Here is a 7,168-nt window from a genome sequence, read left to right on the forward strand (position 1 = left end):
TGCTACTACTTTGTTTCTGTGTGAAGTTGAACTATCAGTTCTCCAATGTCACAAACTTTCCATGGATGTGTTAGGAAGGTAAAAATGAAACAACAACATGTTCCATATTGCAATGACTCTTATAGAATCTGAACTATCATGGGTGTAGCATAAGGGAGATAAAAACAAGGCAAAATTGTGTTAGTGTCAAAGGAGATCCTATGGGAAGGAGGACAGAAGAGATGAAGGCAAACATGCTTGCAAATAAAAGGAAATATGTGAGAACCAGCAAGGACGGATTGCTTCCTAAAAAAAGGAGAAATTGTAGGTTTAGTTTAGTTTAGTTTATTAAATTTATAAACCGCCCCCTCTCCCCGAAGGGACTCGGGGCGGTGTACAGACAATAAATATACAATAGACAACAAAATATAAAACCCCAGACAAAACAACCTAAGCACACAGTCTGTACAATAACCATAAACTAACTGATAATTAAAACCAATTAAAACAATTAAAATACCCCAGAATTTAAAAATTTTAAATGCCATCCAGGAAGGTCAGGATTAGATTATACTTATAATTGCGATTGGGCCAGGCCAGCTAATTGGAACAAGTGGGTCTTGAGTTTCTTACGGAAGGAGCGGAGATCAGCAGTAATTCTAATATCAGGAGGGGGGAGGTCGTTCCAGAGGGTTGGGCCCATCACAGAGAAGGCCCTACTCCTGGGCACCACCCGCCCGCATTGCTTAGCGGATGGTACCCAGAGGAGTCCCTCTCTGTGAGAGCGAATTGGTCGCAGGGATGTGTGGGGTAGGATGCGATCCTGCAGATGGGAATAGGTGCTGGGAATTGGTCCATATAGAACATTGGTCCATATAGGACAGGAAGCCTGTCTCAGTTGGCTACTCTATGTGAATGGGAAGGGCATGGAGCCAGGAAATAATCAATTAAGTCTTGAGGTAGCCATTGCAGACATGTCTTCTCTGTCACTATCCCTGCCCTCTCGGTTTGCATCCCCCTCAAAGTTCACATTGTCTCAGTCTATTGTCTCTTATGGAAGCATTAAAATTGTTTTTTTCCCAGTAGGCCCAGCCTTGGGCACAGTATTTTGTGAAGTCACATCAGAGGTGGCGTATTTTAATTCTTTTATAAAAATGTCCAACATGATACCTTGAACCTTTTGGTTCCTATTATTTGTTTCCCATTTATTTATTTTTATTATGTGTTTTCAATTTTTGTATATCTCCTCGAATTGCTATGTTATTGGCAGTTTAGAAGTCAAATAAGAAATCATCATCATTGGATGCTCCCAATAGTATCTCCATGTTCAGTTGGATTTGGTTGAATGGCCTTGTTTCATATTCCTTCATTCAGAGAATGTCATCTTCAGGAATCACAGAACTGAGCCTCCTGAGTTGTTTCTTGTCTGTGAAACCAGCTTCCCCCAAATCTTCACACATTTCTTCCCCATGTTTGTTGTCAGGAAGACCATTAGGCATAGCTATTCCAACAGCACTTTGGCCTAGAATATTGTGGTGTTGTTCAAACAATGGAATTTCTTTGGCTTAATGAATCAAAATACCTAGATTCATTATTATTTTTACAAATAACTCCAGGTGGTGAATATATCCAACACACCCCTCTCCTCCTATTCTCCCCCCACAATAACACCACTGTGAGGTGACTCAGGCTGAGAGTGTTATGATATTTATCAGAGGTGGAATTCAAATTTTTTTACTACTGATTCAGTGGGCGTGGCTTGGTGGGCATGGCAGGGGAAGGATACTGTAAAATCTCCAGTCCCTCCCCACTCCAGGGGGAAGTTACTGTAAAATCCCCATTTCCTCCCAATCAGTTGGGACTTGGGAGGCAGAGAATAGTTGGGGGCGGGGCCAGTCAGAGGTGTATTTACTGGTTCTCCAAACTACTCAAAATTTCCGCTACCGGTTCTCCAGAACTGGTCAGAACCTGCTGAATACCACTTCTGATATGTATGTTGTTGATAGTTTTAGATATTTTGTGATACTTTTATGTTTTAATCTGATTTACTTATCTGATTTACAAATATTGAAATATTTACTACTCAGAAGTTATGTTAGGAACCCACTGCTTACAATTGGACAGGTTTACAAATCCAATAAATTAATAAATTGATTGAACAATGAAATATCTTCCCTGAATTAGCATGGTATTGCATGTTTCCCAAACCTTTTCTTTCTCTTTATTTTTCTTTAAACTAGCATTTGCACATTATTTTCTATATTTGCTTGGCTATGGATGGAATGTCTCCAAATGCCTTTTGAAATTACTGTTGAACTCTTGAATCTGCCATTACAATCAACTTTTGCTGCATCCATTCATGGGGTTGTTTTGTTTTTCTACTGCATGTCAATTTAATCACAGAAGCTTAGTTATGAACAACAGGTTGTTAATTATCATCTGCTACCACTTAACTGTACTTTCCACTGTTCAGACAGCCTTTATAAAAATATCTACATAGAGTCAGGGAGAAAAGATCTCAGATCAAATAAGCATTTCAACTACTCTTCGAAGGAAGTGGACCGTACTAACAAAGATAATACGTATGGAGACATCCTAATTAGACTGACACACCTTGACTTGTATGTATGCATGTATCAGTGGTGGGATACAACCGGTACACCCCTGTATGGGCGTACTGGTGCCTGCTGGGAGTACCAGGTACCGTTCCGGCACGGTGCTAAGGAGGGCTGCCCCGCCCCGCCTTACCTGTATTTAAGCAGATCGGGGCTTACGTGCACGGAGCATACAGCACCTGCGTGATGCTCCGCTGGAGTGTCACAGGTAGTAAGTATGCATGTGCCTGCTGTGTGATTGCTGCATGCGTGCATATGGTGAACACCTGGCCCTGTTGCACTGTACCGGTTGCAACAGGATCCGGAACCCATCACTGGTATGTATGTATGTATGTATGTATGTATGTATGTATGTATGTATGTATGCATGCATGTACGTACGTACACACACACACAGACACACACACACACATGCTCAAACACACTGAGGCAGTAATTTGGAGAAAAACAATATACACAGAGGCAACATGTAACTTTAGTAACAGAAGAAGCTCTGACCTCTGTTGGTAAAGAGCTTGGAAAGAATTCCAGAAGCCAGCTTTGCATGTTTCCCAAAAATTGTTGTTTTTTAAATATATACCAGATGCTTTGAAATGTATTTCCATAGTCAATAGTAAAATAATTTGAAGCTCCTTATATATAAATAAAAGATCAACACAAACTCTCTCAAATTAAAAATGAAAGAGCTCTCGCTATGAATACAGCAATATAGTTCAGGAATCGGTTTATATATCTTTGTTGAATAGGAGGAAATCTATGTCGCTCTAAGGCAATGTTTCTCAAACATGTTGACTGTAAAATGTGTAGACATCAACTCCCAGAATTCCCCAACGGTGGAGAAACATTGGCCTACATTATCCTAAAATGAAGAGCCTATCAGCAGCTTTTCCAAGTAACACATTTTATTAAAAGCATAAACTTTCCTGAGCTGCTTAAAATAGGGACACTCTTTTCTGTGTGTCATTTTTGCCCTTGTTCTCCATTCTTTCCTTTGATTCTTTTCTCTCAGCACCACAATTACATCAGTGGTGGGATTCAATTTTTTTTACTACAGGTTCTGTGGGCGTGGCTTGGTGGGTGTGGCAGGGAAAGGATACTGTAAAATCTCCATTCCGTCCTGATCAGCTGGGACTCGGGAGGCAGAGAATAGATGGGGGCGTGGCCAGTCAGAGATAGTATTTACCGGTTCTTCGAACTACTCGAATTTTCCGCTACCATTTCTCCAGAACTGGTCAGAACCTGCTGAGTACCACCTCTGAATTACATTATTTTGCCATGTTCGTTGGACATTGACACTGCCTGTAATGTACAAAATTCAGAAAGGCAAGTTTAGAGAAATTCTCAAACAACCCAGCCATACTTTCTGCAGTTAAAAGGAGTTAGATTCTCGAGTCCTGGACCAACATAGTGCAAAACCAAACTGAAACAAACTGGATAGGATCAAGAATCAGGAATGACACTAATTACTTGTCATACTATACGTCTTATAGAAGCTTCCAGTCTAAAATGCAAAATGCATAGAGTGAGATTGCTTTATTATTCATGTTTTAAAGCAATAATATTTTTCTCGTTACATAAAATGAAAAGTACATTTGGACTTTTATCACAAAGGGGGGCCAGTTTACAAGTGTCAGCTGTGAGAAATGAACTGCCTCTGAGCAAACGTGTCTTTTTTACCATAAGAATGTGAATAACTGTGGGTGGATTTCATAAATTTATGTAATGACTTGGTAAAGTCATAAAATGAACTGAAACAACAGTGATCTAGTGGACAGTCTTACGCACCTAATTTTAACTCATTACTTAAGTGATCTAGTGATTAAGGCACCAGGCTAGAAAATGGGAGACTGTGAGTTCTAGTCTGGCCTTATCCAGGAAAGCCAGCTGGGTGACTTTGGTCCAGTCAATCTCTCTCAACCCAACCCACCTCACAGGGTTCTTGTTGTGGTGAAAATAGGAGGAGGAAGATACGTTGGATATGTTTACTGCCTTGAGTTATTTGCAAAAATAATCAAGACAGGATGTAAACAAATAGACGTGGCCACCAGGAGTTGAAAACAATTTGATGGCACATAATCAATATGCATTATAAATCCCTTGAATATTATAAGTATCAGCTCTTATGACATCAGCTCTTAATCTGTTCCCACATTAGTTATTTTGTGGGGCCCTTGCAAATGATCATCTGTGTTTAAAATGAATTGCATACATAAAAATGCATGTATACCCCTGCATGTACCCCTGCATTCAATGGGCCTTACAAGCAGGAAATTCATAAGAACCATAAATCTCAGGGTTTGATTAAATCTAGGCAAAGACGTCAGCTCATACGTTTCAGTGTATTTCAGTGTTCATGTTCCTTTATATATAAATATTATTATTTTATATTGTATGAAAGGTGTTTTAATTTTGCATGCTGCTTATGGTTCAACAGTACAGCAGATGGTACACATTTTTTTTAAAATCAATCAAGTAAATGAAGAAGTGAAAAATGTATGTGTTTATTATTCTATTATATTAGCATATTTCTGTCGAAACCAGCAAAAGCAAGAGAAAAATGTAAGCTGAACTCCTGCCGACTTCATGAACACATCCATGCAAATTTCCTAGCAACACAGTGGAAGTCATTCACCGTAGTTTTCTTCCAATAATCTTTTTCAGCTTTCCTATCTTACAAATGGTTCTAGGATTTCCTGTTGTTTTCTCATCAAATAATAGTCAGCTGGACCCTGGCTAGCTTCCAAGGTCAGCCACATCATGCTATGCTCTTACATAAGGGGGCAGGTATATGCAAGCTATTTTAGCAAATTTTCAAAGCAAAAAAAACAAAACAAAATCCCTTGGCAACAATATCCATGGTAAGATATTAGTAGTGTTAAAACTTAAAACAAAACTTCAGAAGAATGACCAAACAAGATGAAAAGAATGTGAATCTTCACCCTAAAATATGGCAGCCTCACATTAGGAATAAAACTGGCTGGGACGGTGCATTCTATCTATTGCCTTCAATGGTACTGGCTCACTTTCTGGAGATGGGTAAGTGGATAATAAGTGGGAAATGCAAGGGATGAAAACAGAGATCTTTAAGGAGGACATGGAGTTGTTGTTTAGTTATTAGAATGTTAACTGACAGAACCAAGAAACAACTGATTCCATCTATCAAAAGACATAAAATCAGACAGAGATAGACAGAGGACCTAGGAGCTGGAAGAGTAAAGGATGCATAAGCAGAATCTGAAGAAAGCTTTTAATAACTGATGAAGAACCTCGGTGGTTCAGTGGTTAGAGTGCAGTACTGTAGACCACTTCTACTGACTACCAGCTGCCTGCAATTTGGCAGTTCAAATGTCACCAGGCTCAAGGTTGACTCAGCCATCAAAGGCCAGTAAAACTAGGACCCAGATTGCTGGGGGCAATTGGCTGACTCTGTAAAACCACTTAGAGAGGGCTGTAAAGCAGTATAAAGTGGCATATAAGTCTAAATGCTATTGCTATTGCTAAGAACAAAATAATATCAAAAACCCTTAGTACCAGTCAAGCCTCAAACCAAAAGCAGAATAATGCAAAATCGAGATTTATCTTAGGAGTGTTGTCAGGATCCTTTTAAACTGGAGAGAGAATGAGATGGAAACAAATACTCATTCCCTTTCTAAAACGAAGCCCCTTCTAAACATAACTTAACATTTGAGATCAGATTTATAGATATTTTATGATCAAGTGTCCAAAATATGGTAAGTCACTAAAAATGTGAGTGCACAAGAGTATTAGTCTTTCTGGATATTAAAACGGCCATCACTGAAATTTCTTGACAACTTTAGTATGAAAACGATACTACTTAAAAAAAAGATGATTGATGAATGATGAAATGGTAAATATAAAGCAAACTGAAGCCCCTTATTCTGATTACCTCCATTTCTAGTCACAGAGGTTAAGAGGAGTTACACATCACTGCAATTCAACCAATGTTGGAATATCCATTAACTGTCCATTGTCAAAAGACCACCATAATTGTCTCTAGACCAGGGATCAGCAACCAGCGGTTCTGAAGCTGCATGTGGCTCTTTCATCTGTCTGCTGTGGCTCCCTGTCACTCAATATATGCATCACAACTGCCAATGTATGGTACCCATTGGCACGTGATTTTTTGAGCTTTTCGATCCCTGGTAGGCCAACCATGGATAAATCCAAGAAAAGAAAAGCTTCAGAACAAAACAGAACACTTAATTCAACTGCATATGGTAGTTCTGTGGCTGCTCAGGAAATAGTCAAGCACAGAATTTTGTGCTCCCGGTGTTTTCTTTTCAGTGGGAAATGGGTCCAAATTGCTCTTTGGGTGTTTAAGGTTGCCGACCCCTGTTCTAGACAGATATTTCTTATGCAGGTGGAGAATCTGTAGATCTCTAGATGTCATTAGAATTCAGTTACCATCATCCTTGATCAATAGGAGTAGGGATCCCATGCTCTCCGTAGGTCTACAGGTTTCCCCAGACTGCTTTATAGTCAGGAATGCCATCTCCAATACCATGAGCAGTTCACTGGCCTTTCAGAAATTAGGATCTTACCAAGCCAAATTT

This window comes from Natrix helvetica (genome assembly GCF_964273705.1).
Source record: "Natrix helvetica genome assembly, chromosome: 1".
In the NCBI taxonomy this organism is placed as follows: domain Eukaryota; kingdom Metazoa; phylum Chordata; class Lepidosauria; order Squamata; family Natricidae; genus Natrix; species Natrix helvetica.